We start from the raw sequence: 17,372 nt of genomic DNA on the forward strand, positions 1-17,372 counted from the left end.
ATTTCATTTCTTAAAGATGAAAAAGGTCAGGTCTCTATCATCACCTAATTAGCACTAATGTTTTTTTATGTTATACATATGCATGTACAAATTCTAAGGGTGTATAATTAGTTCTTGTGACAGATGTTAGAGATGATTTCTGGAAGGGGAAACATTTGATCAAGATCTTAAGAGATATGATGGTATTAAATAGGATATGAAAGGTGCTGGCAGATTAAGGGGTACAACAAAGCCTTCTAGGTAGAGAGGCCAAGGTGCAGAAGCAGTGAAGTATGGGAAATGTATGTGGGATTACAGGATAAAAGAAAAAATGGGGGCCCTTTTTCTTTTCCATCTTTGAAGTTCTGCCAATTACCTCTTACTATGAGAATGTTAAGATTTTTAAGAATACACTCTTTGATTCTCTGCCCTGCTATCTTCTACTGCATAACCCCATATTGTTGTCAGCCAAAGTACTACAATTATTGGCTCTTTTCTGCTAACATTGTATCCACAAGTCACGTGAATTGTAGGTGTTTTATTTTTCTCATCTAATACACAGCTACCTATATGCCTTAGGGTTTTAATCTGCTCTACCAGTATTTAGTGTGTATTCTCCCTTCAATTGCACCCTCTGGGGAAAATTCCTTAGAATCTGAGATCCCAGTGAAATCAGTGGGAGGTGAATCCATCTAAATGGCTGTTCTTCTTCATCACCTGTATCCTTTTCCATAAGAATGTTTTCTTCTTCCACAAGACTTTACTTTTGATCCTTCCCTTCCTCTATGATAATTGCTATGGAAGCATCTAGGAGGATAAATCGGTTATTTGTTGCTACAATAATGCTGTATATGAAAAAGCCATAAATCTTTAGTAGTGAAACCTCAGCATTATGTTCATGTGTCTAGCATCGTAGATTAGGCAGCCCCACCAGTCTTGACTGAGTTCTGTCTTTTGTCTGAGCGTCAGCTGACTATCAGCCTATTCAACCATCCTGGGATGCCTCTGCTGGAGAACTGAGCTGACTCAGCTCTGCTCCAGGTGTCTGTAGTTTTCCAGCAGATTAGTTTGGGCATGTTTTCATGGCAGAGGCACAGTGCAAGAGCAAAAGTTGAAATATAAGTGCTTCTTAGCCTCTGCTAGCTGACCTCTGCTAATATCTTATTGGCCAAAGTATATAACATGATTAAGCTCAGAATTACAGTGTGGATGCATTTAAAGATACTTGACAATGGGAATTGATATAGTGTGTGATGAAGAAGTAGGGCTCTCAATGCAATATACTGCAGAGGAACATCTAAATTAAACTGGGGATTAGGGAATATTTCCCAAGAGTGGTATCCCTTGACCTAAATTTTGAAGGAATTAGTTGAATGAAAGAAGAAACAAAGACATATTTGTCAGGGACAGTATCACATACGAAGGCCCAAGATGTGAAACTCATTGTATGGTCAGCAGTCTATAGGTAGTTTGATATGTAAGGCAGGAAGGAAGCATGTCTGGCTGGAAATAAGTCCAGAACCAAAGGCAGAAGTCAGATTTCAAAGACTGTTCATATAATAAGCAAAGGAGCTAGAGAGTTATAGGGTTCTGTGACCGTTCGAAGGCTAGGTGTTAGCTACTATTTTAATTTTTTCCCCTTATTGATTAAGGTATAACATATGTGTCCTTATCCCACCATTGCCCCCCCCCCCCCCCCCCCCCACTCATGCCCTTACCCCCCTGGTGTCTGTGTCCATTGGTTATGCTTATATGCATGCATACAAGTCCTTTGGTTGATCTCTCCCCCTTACCCCCTTCCTCCCCTACCTTTCCTCTGAGGTTTGACAGTCTGATCAATGCTTCTCTGTCTCTGGATCTGTTTTTATTCATCAGTTTATGTTTTTCATTATATTCCACAAATGATTGAGATCATGTGATATTTATCTTTCTCTAACTGGCTTATTTCACTTAGCATAATGCTCTCCAGTTCCATCCATGCTGTTGCAAATGGAAAGAATTCCTTTTTTTACAGCTGCGTAGTATTCCATTGTGTAGATGTACCACAGTTTTTTAATCCACTCATCTGCTGATGGGCACTTAGGCTGTTTCCAAATCTTAGCTATGGTACATTGTGCTGCTATGAACATATGGGTGCATATATCTTTTCTGATTGGTGTTTCTGGTTTCTTGGGATGTATTCCTAGAAGTGGGATCACTGGGTCAAATGAAGTTCCATTTTTGGTTTTTTGAGGAAACTCCATACTGTTCTCCACAGTGGCTGCACCAGTCTGCATTCCCACCAGCAGTGCAGAAGGGTTCCTTTTTTCCCACATCCTCTCCAGCACTTGTTGTTTGTTGATTTGTTGATGATAGCCATTCTGACAGGTGTGAGATGGTACCGCATTGTCGTTTTGATCTGTATCTCTTGGTTGATTAGTGACTTTGAGCATGTTTTCGTATGTCTCTTGGCCTTCCTTATGTCCTCTTTTGAAAAGTATCTATTTAGATCCGTTGCCCATTTTTTAATTGGGTTGTTTATCTTCCTTTTGTTAAGTTGTATGAGTTCCCTGTAAATGTTAGAGATTAAACCCTTATTGGTGATAACATTGGCAAATATGTTCTCCCATATTTGGCATGGGCTTTCTTGTTTTGTTGATGGTTTCTTTTGCTATGCAGAAGCTCTTTATTTTGTTATAGTCCCATTTGTTTATTTTCTCTTTAGTTTCCATTGCCTTAGGAGCTGTATCGGTGAAGATATCGCTTCGGCATATGTCTGAGATTTTGCTGCCTGTGGATTCCGCTAATATTTTTATGGTTTCCTGTCTTAGGTTTAAGTCCTTTATCCATTTTGAGTTTATTTTTGTGTATGGTGTAAGTTGGTGGTTGATGTTAATTATTATTAATATTTGTATTTGCTTCAACACAGTCCTTATGAATATATTTAATAATATATAGGCTGGTGTTTTGAAGGTACATAGATGTTTTATGAACATTTTTAGTACATTTAGAAGATTGCACATGTTATTCATTGTAAGCTACTAGAAATATAAACTAAACTTTTCATTTAAAGATTAATATGAGTTTCAGTGACACTGTGTGTAAACAGCAATAAAAGAGTTTTATTTCATGCCAAACTTTAAAAGTTGTAGAGGGTAATCTAAAATAGAGCCAAAAGATCATTCATATATCCTACATGTTATTCTTTAGTAGAATTGTTGTATATAATTAATTTTTAACATCTTTCTCATGTTACCACTTTTTTATCCATTTTCTGGAGAACAGACTTGAAATGCATTTCTTCTGGCAATACTCAATTTTATTTTGATTTGAGGAAAACTATGGGAACTAGAGATAAACTTTTTCTTAATGTTCTCAGAACAAAAGTGTCAGATCATTGTCTAGTTTATATATTCTAGAAAGACAGTTGTCTTGTACATTTCCTGATTAAAATGGAAGCTCTTTGTGAAGGAGCAAATGGAATGTATTATATCCTACAACTGGAATATTTATGCATTTTCCTGTTGGCAGTCATGAATATTTGCAAAATTAATTTACTTAATTGATAATATTACAACTTTGCACTGTTTTCCATATTTTTGAATTTATAGGTTCATTTAGTATTATAGTATATGATACTAAAACTATCATTTTAGGTGACAAATTAAATCCTGGAAACATAAGTACATTAGGAGAGAATATAGTTACAACAGTGGTATTAATTATTACCAGGTGGTTTTTCTAGAAGGCTATTTAAGGAAGTGTAATTAAATTATAATTTTGGCATGAGTTTGCTTTATTTTAAAGTGGTGGGGGGAGGGGGATTCTAGTCTTTGCACTCTAGTGAACTTGACATCAATCTCAACAAATAAATCTGGCATTTTTAATTAAAGGAAATTGCATGAGTTCACAGTACGTATCAGAGTAAAATGACTTCCCTTTATGATAGGGTAATGCCACGGCAGAATAGTACAAAAATTCAGTGAGATGTTCTTACAAGTGAGTTTGAGAACTGGAGTAAAGACAAAGGTACCTTGATAGTTGGTTCACCAATTCCTAGCCCATGAAGTGTTGATCTGTAGTCTCAAGGTTATCTCTTAGCTACAGGGCTTCATATTGGGCTTGTGACTTCTTCAACACTTACTAGTACATTAGAGGTTTTCATTTCCTTTGTTTATTTAAAAGTTTTGGAACCTTTTTTCTTTAGATATTATTTTGAGTGGGACCTCAATATATAAACCAAATAAATGCTAAGCTGTTCTGTTTCAGTGAGGATTAGAAATGGTGATAGTTGCAAAAGGCCTATCTAAGGGTATGCCATTTAAGTACCCTTTATTAAAGGATAAGAAATGAAGAGTCTAACCTTGAAGACTAGCGAGGAGGCATGGTTTCTTCAGGTAGATTAGCGATTGCCGTGAGCTGGGGATGGGAATGTGGATTAACTGTAAATGGGCGAGAGATGTCTTTTTGGAATGATGGAAATATTCTAAAACTGAACTGTAGTGATGGTGGTACAACTGTATAAATTTACTAAAGGTCACTGAATTAAACCCTTTATACATGTGATTTTATAGTATACTAGAGGCCCGGTGCACAAATTCATGCACGGGTGGGGTCTGGCTGGCCTGCCCCCATTGGGGCCAATCGGGCCAGGCCAGGAACACTGGAGGTTGGCTGGCCAGCCCCACCCCCCATCAGGGTGAGGGTGTGGGGGCGATCAGGGGCAGGGCCGGCCAGGGAGAGGAGTCACGGGAGGTTGGTGGGCCTGCCCCACCCCCTGGTCGAATTCCCAGTTGAACACCTGGTTGAGGGGCAATTTGCATATTAGCCTTTTATTGTATAGGATAAGTGCTATCTCAATAAAACTTTAAAATGATACTTTACCTAAAAAAGTTTTAAGCAGCTTTTTTTGTTTTTTAAGACCTGTCACATGTAAAAGATAGATGTGATATTTCATCTAGTTCTAGGTGACAAAACTAAGCCTCATGTATGCAAGTTAACAGATAGACATAATTACACTTACTATTAAGGAATAGCTCTCCAAAAGTGGGAGAGACTGGGCGGTTCTTTAAGAGGTTTAAATGACAATTTACCTAAGTATGCCAGGCACATGTAAAGCACTCAATAAATGTTTGTTCTTCAAGGAAAAATAGATGTAGATAAAGTACAAGTATATAAGTATTTATGTTTGTAATGTGTTTGTATATATACTGTATATAAATGTGTATGTATAATTTTGAGAGCAAATGTTCCAAAATGATAACAGTTGGTGCATCTATATGAAAAATGTGTATTTTCATTGTACCGTTATTTTGTTTTTTCCTGTTGATTTGAAATCTTTCAAAATAAAAAATTAAAAGGTAGGAGTCGTGGTTAGGTTGATAGGGCTGTGAGAGCAGATTTTCTTAAACCCTATGAAACTTAATGAAAGCATCATTCACTATCTGAAATAGAAAAAAATGAATTTATTGTTTCTTATTAAAGAAAAATGTATGCTGGTCATACAGTCTGTTAGCAGGAAAACTACTCATCGTACTAGTGCGGGAAGCATGGCGTTCAGGGGTTGGTGTTGTTCTGGAGGAGGATGTCATCTCGAAGCGAGGACTCAGATGAGACCGCTGCACTCAGAGGCAGGTTTATTGGCATGATTCTGTTCCTGACTGGCTTCCAGCAGTGAGGAGCTGCCATTGTGAGGTGGCCCAGGGGCCAGCTTAATACCGGCAGGGTGACTGCTAACCATAGCTACTGAAAACTCCCTCATTTGTGCAACTTTCAAAATGCTCAGCTAGTGTAAAATTTAGTGCCTGATATATAGGCCACAATAAATATTTGTTCAATGATTACTAAGTTAAAAAAAACAATTGTTGTTATTACACATTATCATCTCATTGTTTAAGACGGAAGAACTTTAAACTTCTAATACCTGAGGCTGCCGCTTATTTTGGCTCCTCTCACTAAAGGTCTGAAGTCATATTGGCATCCTTTTCCTTATGTCAGTGTTGCCTAAATTGATTTTCAATGCTACATAACTAAGTGGACTTAGAAAAATAATTACATACACAGTAAATACATTGAAAACCAAAAGTTTCTTTCCTTCAGAACTACTCAGTGTCTAATATGGTAATATGCATTGCAAATCTAGGAAATACTAAAATATAAGGCATTTCCTAAACTCATTTAACTACAGAATACTTTTTTTCTGGATAAGATCAATTTTTCTGTAAAGTTTGCCACATTTATTCATTTTAATTTTCTAAATAATCTGTATAATGCAAAATTCTATTTTTAAGTGACGTTCTCACTGTATGTAATTCATAAGCTTATTTTCGCTAACGCCATGGGCAAATTTCTTAACATTCTTGGGTCTTTGAATCCCAGTCCATGAAATGTGCTTAAAAATTTGGGTGAAATTTGTGATTATAGTGTGTCTATATCCAATGTTATAGAAGTTAATTTTTGACTGTTAACTTTCAGCAACAATAAGATAAATTCTTGTGTAATTAAATATTTGTAGGGCCTACAGGGACTAAAACAACTTTTTGAAAATTATTTCTTATTTCTCTAAAAAGCTTAAGATTTTTTAAATGTATTTATTGATTGCTTGATTTTGTTGATTTGAGAGAGAGAGAGAGAGAGAGAGAGAGAGAGAAACATTGATTTGTTTGTTTCACTTACTTATGCATTCATTGGTTGATTCTTGTATGTGCCCTGCCCTGGGGATCAGAACCACAACCTTGGTGTATCGGGACAATGCTCTAACCAACTGAGCTCCCCAGTCAGGGCTTTGTATTTATTTATTTGTAAAATTTTAAATTTATGTTTTTGTTACCGTTCACAAACAGTATTATACAGGGTAGGGCAAAAGTAGATTTACAGTTGTTTGTATGAAAATAATATAACAATTAATAAATAATAATACAGGGAGAACTCTTTCACCTACTCACAACTATAAACTTACTTTTGCCCCACCCTGTATTAGTTTCAGGTATATAACATAGTGATTAGGGGTGGGCAAACTTTTTGACTCGAGGGCCAGGATGGGTTCTTAAACTGGACCGGAGGGCTGGAACAAAAGCATGGATGGAGTGTTTGTGTGAACTAATATAAATTCAAAGTAAACATTGAAAGGGCGAGGGCTACACCCTCCACCTTGCCCCAGGGTAAGGGCCATCTTACCTTGGCCACCTGTTTGGCAAGGAGCTTCTTCCCGGAAGTCTAAGACTCTGCTAGCCACACCCAGGAACAAGACATCGACTTGCGCCTGGCCAATCGGCAGAGCACAGTCCTTTCTCCTCCCCTTACTCCAACCCCCCCTTTTAAACCCGTCTCTAGGCGGGGTTCGGTCTCTCGGCCACTTGGTTTGCCGTTGTGGCAGTGAGTCTGGTGGATGGAGAGCTCAAGCTAACTTGAAATACAGATTCTTAGGCTTTTGCATCGGATTGGCTGGCTCCCTGATGTGGTTTCTTGGGAATCTTGAAATCTGGGCATAACAAACATCATTACATAAAAGGGTACGGTCTTTTTTTTTTTTTTTTTTAGTTTTATTCATTTCAAACGGGCCGTAGTTTGCCCACGGCTGGTAGACGTTTATATATCTTACATGAAGTGACCATACTGATAATCTAGCACCATATATAGTTATAATATTATTGACTGTATTCTGTATTTTATATCCCTGTGACAGTTTCTATAATTGGCAATTGGTACTCCTCAATTCCTTTTACCTTTTTCATTTCTTCCCCCAAACTCCTCCAATCTAGACACCTTGAATTTCTTCTCTGTATCTTTGAATTTGTTTTCTTTGCTTATTTATTTTGTTTTATAGATTCAATATGTTTTTGGTGGTTCTCGGTCTGAGTTATTTCACTTAGCCTAATCCCTTCTAGGTCCTTCCATTCTCACAAGTGCTAGGATTTTATTCTTTTTTAATAGCTGCATAATATTGCCTTGTATATATGTACCACATCTTTATCCATTTGGAACTTGGTTTGTTTCCATGCCTTGGTTATATAAGTAATGCTGCAGTGAATTTAGGGATTCATATATTTTTCTGAATTAGTGTTTGGATTTCTTCAGATAAATGCGTAAGTGGAATTGTTGGGCATCATATTATAGTTCTATTTTCAATTTTTTTTGAGGAACCTCTATTATTGTTTTCATAGTGGCTGCACCAATTCCAACCCCACCAACAGTGCATGAAGGTTCCCTTTTCTTCACATCTTTTCCAAGGTTTATTTATTGATTTGCAGATAATAGCTATTCTGACAGGGGTGAGGTTATATCTCATTGTGGTTTAGATTTGCATTTCCCTGATGATTAGTGATGTTGAGCATTTTTTCATGTGTCTGTTGGCCATTTGTATATCCTCTTTGAAGAAATGTCTATTCATGTCTTCTGTTTAATTGGATTGTGTGTGTTTTTTGTGTGTTTGTGTTTCTTTATATAGTTTGGATCCCTTATCAGATGTATCATTTGCAAATTATCTTCTATTCATTTTGTTATCTTTTGGTTTTGTTGATGGTTTCCTTGTATTTTTCACAGAACTGAAACAAATAATGCAAAAGTTTATATGAAACTACAAAAGGCCTCGAGTAGCCAAATCAATATTGGGAAATAAGGACAAAGTTGGATGTATCATGCGACCTGATATCAAACTATACTATAAGGTTATAGTAATCAAACAGCAGGGTTCTGGCATAAAAGAAGACACATAGGTCAGTAGAACAGAATAGAGAGCCCAGAAATAAACCCATGTCTATATGGTCAGTTAATATATAACAAAACAGGCACGAATATACAATGGGGAAAACACAGTCTCTTTAATAAATGGTGTTAGAAACGCTGGACAGATGCATGCATGCATGCAAAAAAAAAAAAAATTAGACTACTTTCTTACACCGTATACATAAATAAACTCAATGGGTTAGACCAGGGGTGGGCAAACTTTTTGACTCGAGGGCCACAATGGGTTCTTAAACTGGACCGGAGGGCCGGAACAAAAGCATGGATGGAGTGTTTGTGTGAACTAATATAAATTCAAAGTAAACATCATTACATAAAAGGGTACGGTCTTTTTTTTTTATTTTTTTTTTTAGTTTTATTCATTTCAAACGCGGGCCATAGTTTGCCCATGGCTGGGTTAGACTCTTAAATGTAAGATCTGAAACCATAAAACTTCTAGAAAAAATGTAGACAATAAACTCTTAGACATTGATATTAAATTTTTTTTAAAGTATGTCTTCGAGGGTAAAGTAAACAAAAGCAAAAATAAACAAATGTAACTACACCAAACTAAAAAGCTTCTGCACTGCAAGGCTTAGAAATTAGTTTTGCAAAGTAGTTGAACCAGATTCTCTTTATATTATTTTGTTAATCTTTGGTAAATAAGCATTTAAGAATAATGTGTCTAGTTTGTTACAGTTTTTGCTCATTTAACATAGAATTGCAGAAAATTATTTCTAGGTGAAATAAAAGCCTTTAACTAGATTAGTGACCATGAGATGGTTATTTAACTTCCCTGACCTTCATTTTTTTTCTTATTAAAATAAGATAAATGGAGTAAATCTTTTCGCTCTATCCCTGGCCTACCATTCATCCATTATCTTTCTTATTCCTCTAATAAGGAATCATTTGCTTTATGCTATTACTTATTACAGCTTGAATATGGGGATATTTGCTTCTTGGGGATATAAGATATAAGAAGAAATTGCTCTGAATTGTAAGATGAAATTCATATGCATATGTCATTTGTGTAAACTTCCTCAGATGCACATTTTCATGCCTTGTGCTGTGATAATTCTAGGTGAACTTTCCTAGGTAAGTCTTTGGTTTTTGCAAAATTGTCTAATTTATTTTTTCTTCTTCTCATTTTTTAAAAGCTATTTCTCTCATACATCAAGATTAATACATGATTATTTTAATATTTCACACTGCCTCCCTTACCCTATCCCACACTTCCCATCTCCTGATTCTGTTCTATGTTTTCCTTTATCTTAGGTTATATTTTTAACATAAAAATCACTTCTTTAGTAATTTATTATATTATTTATATTTATTTTTGTATTTTTTCCTCATTGGAATGCAAATTCTACTCATTTTTGTCTTTTGTTTAATGAGTTTTGTTCATTGATGATCATAAATAACTACAACAGTGCCTGAAACATACTAGGTAGACCGTAAGCAATTATTGATTGTTTAATTAATACACATAGGTGATATAAGTGTTTACTTTTTTCAAAGTTTTACCCTGTCTTAACTTTTATTTTACTTTATACAAATACTAGAGGCCCAGTGCACAAAAATTTGTGCACTGGGGGGGGGGGAGGGGGGGGGAGTCCCTCAGCTTGGCCTGTGCCCTCTCGCAGTCTGGGACCCCTCAGGAGATAACGACCTGCTGGCTTAGACCTGCTCCTGGGTGGCAGAGGGCAGGCCCAATCCCTAGGTGCAGCCCCTGGTAGGGCTCAGAGCAGGGCTGATTGGGGAGTTGGGGCGCTGCCCCATGTCATGCACAGAGCAGGGCGGATCGGGAGGTTGCAATGCCACCTCAGTCACGCTCAGGGTTGGGCCGGTTGGGGGGTTGGGGCACCGCCCCCTGTCACACTCAAGGCAGGGTCAATGGGGAGGTTGTGGCACCACCCCCTGTCACGCACAGAGCAGGGCCCATCAGGGGGTTGGGGAGCTCCCCCCTGTCACGCACAGAGCAGGGCGGATCAGGGGGTTGGGGCACCACCACTGTCACACTCAGGGCAGGGCCGATGGGGAGGTTATGGCTCTACTCCGTCACACACAGAGCAGGGCCGGTGGGGGGGTGGGTGGGTTGGGGCGCCGCACCCTGTCACACACAGAGCAGGGCCCATCAGGGGGTTGGGGCGCCTTCCCCTGTCATGAACAGAGCAGGGCGGATAGGGAGGTTGTGGCCCCGCCCCCTGTCATGCACAGAGCTGCAGGGCGATCAAGGGGTTTGGGCGCTGCCCCCTGTCACACTGATCCGGTGCCAGGAGGCCTCGCGGCTCCGCTGATCCCGGTGCTGGGAGGCATATTACCCTTTTACTATTTAGAATAGAGGCCTGGGGGCTGGCTGGTTTGCCCTGAAGGGTGTCCTGGATCAGGGTAGGGGTCCCCACTGGGGTGCCTGGCCAGCCTGGATGAGGGGATGATGGCTGTTAGCAGCTGGTCACACACCCTTCAGGGTGGGGGTCCCCACTGGGGTGCCTGGCCAGTCTGGGTGAGGGGCTGAGGGCTGCTTTCAGGCTGGCAATTGTTGACTGACGCTCCCAACCGCTCCTTTTTTTTTCTCTTTTTTAAATTTTATTCTGGGCCAGCTTTAGCTCTGGCTCTAGCTCTGAGGCTTCGTATCTGGTTTGTTTGCCGTTCTATAATTGAAACAATGTATAACTTCAGCTCTGAGATCCCGGCAGGCTGAAAGCTGGTTTCTACATTTGCAACATAGTACATAGTTGCTTAGAGTTGCAACTCAGAGGCTGTCAAGTCAGGTGGGGAACGTTGCAGTCTGCAGTCACTGGAGCAAGCAAGTCTCATGTTCGCTTCCAGCTGCCTGGCTGCAGGCCGCCATCTTGGCTAACAGTTAATTTGCATAAGGATATGCTTATTAGCCAATGGGAAGGGTAGCGGTCGTACGCTAATTACCATGTTTCTCTTTTATTAGTGTAGATATATGTGTTTTTCACACTGGTATATTATAAATTTTATAGACCATGATTGATAATTTTATACTCTTGCTTTTCTTATATTTTTCGATATTTATACTTGCTAGAAAAACTGTTATCCTAGTGTTCATTTGATATTTTAATTTACTTATCACTTTGACCTTTTCAGAACCAATGTTAATTGAATTAATTTCTTCCTTTGAAAAACAGATAAAATCATAGAGGTATATGAAAGTTAGAGGTAATAAAAATCGAAGAGCAAGGATAATTTGCATTGTTTATAACTGTCTGATTGCCTTAAATAAATGATCATAGGAAACTTATACACTCCACCAGCCCTTTGAACAGTGGGTAAATCATTCTCAACAAATATTGGGTAAGAATGACATAAGCAGTATGATGTCTGTGTTTGCATGTGCTGTCTAGTGCCAGGTTAGCTGACTAGAGTGTAGTGAGGGCTGTAGCCTGCTATTCACTCTAATTCCAGTTAGGAGAAATTCCTGGGTATTATAGTAATACCTGGTTTATAAAGTATAATCAAATAAGTAGTTTGAAGGGGAAAAGGAAACTTTCTTTTGGGGACAGAAAGGCACCCAGGACCTTCTTACAACAAGCAGTAGTCACTTGGTGTCCATTCCAAAGTAATGTCAGTTACCTGAGGTAGAAAAATGTCCAAAAACCAGAAGTAATAAAAAAAAAAGTAACTCCCAAGACCACAGCAATTACTTAACCGCAGCATCCAGAATAAGTTAACCACATTAGAGTTTGTAGCCAGTAGTAAGTACTGAAAGCAGCTCAGCGTCCAAGAAGACGCATACATGGCCATAAAGAAATGTCTCTCTGTCCTTTCTTTTTGGTGGGTTCATGGATGCTTTATGAGCAGGTCTGCTTGTGTCCTTGTGTTCTCCCTGACGGCCCTAGCAGGTTCTTTGTCACAGATTTTTATCAAAATTACCCTCTTGGCCTCTTTTTCAGAATCTATTTTCCTCCATAACTCAATCAGCTTTATTGAGGTATAATTGACTAATAAAATTTTAAGTTATTTAAAGTGTACAATGTGTGGACTTGGTATGTGTATACATTGTGAAAGGATCTCCTTTATTATAGGGTCCCTTTCATTTAAACGTAGTCAGTCCTTCACTCTGATCTTAAACAGGGCTTGAAAATTTAAAAACGACTTATTTTAAACCCAAAAGTGGACCCTATTAAATACACTGAGAAAGAATAATATAAAATCCTGTGAAAAAATCCAGAAGTGCAACCATTTAAAAAAAAATTCTTTAAGAGAAATGGAATATTTTCACATATTGAAATAAAAATAAGTTTGTGTCCTTATTACCCTTCCTGCATTTATTTTTATTCATTTTTTCAATGTTATACATATAAAAACATTCATTTCCTCTTAATTTCATAATTGGTATCCAATTACTCAATTTAGTATAGTTTAATTTCTTACAAGAAATTTCTTATAAAAGTGATTTTTGTAAAATACAACTTTAAAATAATTCTTGAAGACAGAAACTTTTAGGATTTAAAGATTATCTGAAAAGGCACGTTTTTTGTTTAAATTGAAGTAAAATTGACGTACTATTAGTTTCAGGTGTACAAAATAATGATTCAGTATTTGTGTATACTGAAAAATGATTACCACATCAAGTCTAGTTATCTGTCACCATACATAGTTACAAAAAATATTTTCTTTGTGATGAAGACTTTTAAGATCTACTCTCTTAGCAAAATTCAAATAAGCAATACAGTATTATTCTACATAATAAAAACCTAATATGCAAATCAACTGAATGGTGGAACAACCGGCAGAACAACCGGTGACGATGATGCGCACTGACCAGGAAGCAGGTGCCAGCGGGCCCCCCCCAATCTCCCTGCTGGTCGCCCCGCAGAGGGGGCCCCCTGATCGCCCCACCAGTTGCCCTGCAGATCGACCCTGATCACCAGCCTAGGGACCCTACCCATGCAAGAATTTCTTGCACCAGGCCTTTAGTTAGTAATAGTCATCATGTTGTACATTACATCCCAGGGCTTATTTATTTTATAGCTGGAAGTTTGTACCTGTGGAGTCCCTAGACACATTTTGCACACACACACCCAACAACCAATCTGTTCTCTGTATCTGTCAACTATGTTTTTTTGTTTGTATTTCAGATTCCAAATATAAGTGAGATCGTATAGTATTTGTCTTTCTCTTTCTGGTTTCACTTAGAGTAATACCTTCAAGGTCTAACATTTTGTTGCAAATGGCAAAATTTCATTCTTTTTTATAGCTGAATAGTATTTTATGTGTGTGTATGTATGGACTAATTTATATTTAAGTTTTATTTTTAGGATATTATGTAGTAACATCATTATTTATTTATTATTATTTTTTAAATTAAATTTTTATTGTTCAGATTTTTACAGTTTTTCCTCTTTTTCCCCCCATAGCTCCCCTCCACCCAGTTCCCACCCCACCCTCTGCCCTTACCCTCCCCCACTGTCCTCATCCATAGGTGTATGATTTTTGTCCATTCTCTTCCTGCACCCCCCACACCCCTTTCCCCCTGAGAATTGTCAGTCCATTCCCTTTCTATGTCCCTGATTCATTATAATCACCAGTTCATTCTGTACATCAGATTATTTATTCACTTGATTCTTAGATTCACTTGTTGATAGATGCATGTTTGTTGTTCACAATTTGTATCTTTACCTTTTTCTTCTTCCTCTTCTTAAAGGATACCGTTCAGCATTTCGTATAATACTGGTTTAGTGGTGATGAAATCCTTTAGCTTTTCCTTATCTGTGAAGCTCTTTATCTGACCTTCAATTCTGAATGATAGCTTTGCTGGATAAAGTAATCTTGGATGTAGGTTCTTGGTATTCATCACTTTGAATATTTCTTGCCATTCCCTTCTGGCCTGCAAAGTTTCTGTTGAGAAATCAGCTGACAGTTGTATGGGTATTCCCTTGTAGGTAATTGAGTCTCTTTCTCTTGCTGCTTTTAAGATTCTCTCTTTGTCTTTTGCTCTTGGCATTTTAATGATGATGTGTCTTGGTGTGGTCCTCTTTGGATTCCTTTTGTTTGGGGTTCTCTGTGCTTCCTGGACTTGTAAGTCTATTTCTTCCACCAGGTAGGGGAAGTTTTCTGTCATTATTTCTTCAAATAGGTTTGCAATATCTTGCTCTCTCTCTTCTTCTGGCACTCCCATAATTCGGATGTTGGTTTGCTTGAAGTTGTCCCAGAGGCTCCTTACACTATCTTCATATTTTTGGATTCTTTTTTCTTTTTGCTTTTCTGGTTGGGTGTTTTTTACTTCTTCGTATTTCAAATCTTTGACTTGATTCTTGCAATCCTCTAGTCTGCTATTGGATCTCTGTATAATATTCTTTATTTAAGCCAGTGTATGCTTAATTTCTATTTGGTCCTTTTTCATATCCTCAAGGGTCTCACCAGATTTATTGAGGGTCTCACTAAATTTATCATCGGTTTCTAGAAAATTCTTGAAAAACCTTAAAAGTGTGGTTTTGAACTCTATATCCAGTAGTTTGCTTTCCTCCATTTCTGTCATTTGTGACCTGTTTCTTTGTCTCCACATTTTGGCTGCGTCCCTGTGTTGGTAGAGTGGCTTTCTGTGCTAGGTGTCCTATAGAGCCCAGTGGCTCAGCCTCCCCAATTACCTGAGGTGGACACTCTTGGTGCACCCCCTTGTGGTCTTTGTGCACAGTCTTGTTGTAGTTAAGCCTTGATTGTAGTTGGTATCACTGGGAGGAATTGACCTCCAGGCCAATTGGCTGTGAGAATCAGCTGTGTCTATGGTGGGAGAACTTCTGTGCTGGAGACACCCTTATGTGGCAAGACATGCTTCAGTGGGGCTTTGGTGCTCACTGAGTCTGCCCCCTGAGTGTGTCCCTTATGGATCTGAGGAGTTGTAATCTGGATGGTCCCACTCTGACCACTGGGTACACTGGTACTTGGGTCTCTAAGGAGGTGCTTATTTAGCCTCTGCCTGAAGCTACTGAGCAGGAACTACGGAGAGATCTGGAGATTCCTCTTCTTTGTTTGGGATTTGGAGATGCCCAGATGACGCCCAGCTGTGAAGAATGCAAGCTGCTGTGAGGCCTTGGGCTTTCTTTTGGATGTTCTGGGTCTCTGTGACTCAGCTGCAGTTTGTTAGGTAATTTTATATTGCAAAGGGCCAGGTCATTCATATGCAAAACCTCTGGGCACAGCTTGGGTGGGGCGGAGTCGCAGGGAATCAACAGGGTAGAGCAAACAGCTATGGCTGATCTTCAGTCCTGCCCTAAGAGGTCCCAGGTCTCAGTGTCCCACGGTAATCGCTGCAAGCACCTCTGAGAGAAAGCCGCCCTCGAGTTCCGCCTGCTGCCAGACAGTCCAGTTTCTCCCCGTATGAGTCTGGGTCCCAGAGACTAGCCCGGAACTGGAGTTCACAGTGGGAGCATGTGTCTCCCTACCGATTGAAAAAGACAACCACGTCCTCAGTTGCCAGCCCTTTCCACGCGCGCCTCCATACCTTTGCACTTTACTTCCACACCTCTTCTGAGTCTCAGTGTGCTTTTCTCTTTCCTTCTAATTGTAGAATTTCCACTCAGCCAGCTTTCCTGTGGTTCTGGATGATGTCCATTTTGTCTTTTAGTTGTATTTTTGAAGTGGTTGTGCGAGGCAGCAATTTCAGGTGTTTACCTATGCCGCCATCTTGGTTTCTCCTCATTATTTATTTTTATTGCTCAAGTTGTAACAATTCACTTGACTAAAACAATCCAATTGACTAAAAGATAAAACAACAACTTTAAATCTCTAGTGAAAAGAACATTTTAAAAACATATGTTAAAAACAATCCAATTAACATGTTTTTAAAATGCTCTTTTTACTAGAGTTATTAATTGAATTTGATGTTTTATCTTTTAGTCAATTGGATTAGTCAGTTATTTCAAGTCGATAATTTTTTACTTATTCTATAGTGAGATTTGAAGTAAATTAAAAAAAAAATGGGAGGGAAACTTTGTTCATGGAGTCCAAAGAATTCAATACTGAATATATCAGTGAACAAAACAGAAGGTTCTCTGAATAGTATCTGATATATAAAAGGATTTTATTTTGATGCAGTCCAATGTATTTTTTTCTTTTGTTGCCTGTGATTTTGGTGCCATACTTAAGAAACCATTGCCAAATCTAAGGTCATGAAAAATTCTGTTTTATAGTTTTAGCTCTTTAATTTAGGTCTTTGATCTATTTTGATTTCATTCCCCCACACCAATTATCAAAAAGACTGTCCTTTCCAAATTAGGTGTTCTTTCCATTCTTACGGAAAATCAATTGAACATATATGTAAGGATTTATTTTTCATCATTTTATGTTAGGAGAGTACCACATTTTTTCTCTTTATTGATAGCCTTGGGTGATATTAGGCAAAGTGCCTTCTGTGGAATAGGTATTTTCCTAGTTCACACAGGAAGTTATCACCATCTGGGTGTTAGTTTTCTCAACTTTTCTCCATATTTGGTTCTGCAAACTGACCTACCTTGCTTTTGGTCCTGGCATTCTCTCCTATACCTTGAGTACCATGCTAGGTGAAGTCCAGGCTGTAGGATGCTAGGAATAAATTTTTGCTGCAGGGTCTCTTATCCTGTGGAACTGTATTTTATCATTATGTCTGACTTCTGTTTTATTTTCCCTACTGCTGAAATATAAGTTTTTAATACAGTATTGTGCATTTTTAAATGTTCTCTACCAGG

The 17,372-nt window shown here is 38.4% G+C and overlaps 1 protein-coding gene across 5 annotated transcripts in view; it reads left to right on the forward strand.

Annotated features, from left to right (window-relative positions):
• SUPT3H (SPT3 homolog, SAGA and STAGA complex component) overlaps positions 1-17,372 on the forward strand; it is a 478,084-nt gene that overhangs the window by 206,924 nt on the left and 253,788 nt on the right. The gene's annotated exons all lie outside the window — the stretch shown is intronic.

The sequence above is a fragment of the Myotis yumanensis genome, unplaced genomic scaffold, assembly GCF_028538775.1.
Source record: "Myotis yumanensis isolate MYYU_CA2020_CCGP unplaced genomic scaffold, mMyoYum1.0.hap1 SCAF_6, whole genome shotgun sequence".
Taxonomy (NCBI): Eukaryota; Metazoa; Chordata; class Mammalia; order Chiroptera; family Vespertilionidae; genus Myotis; species Myotis yumanensis.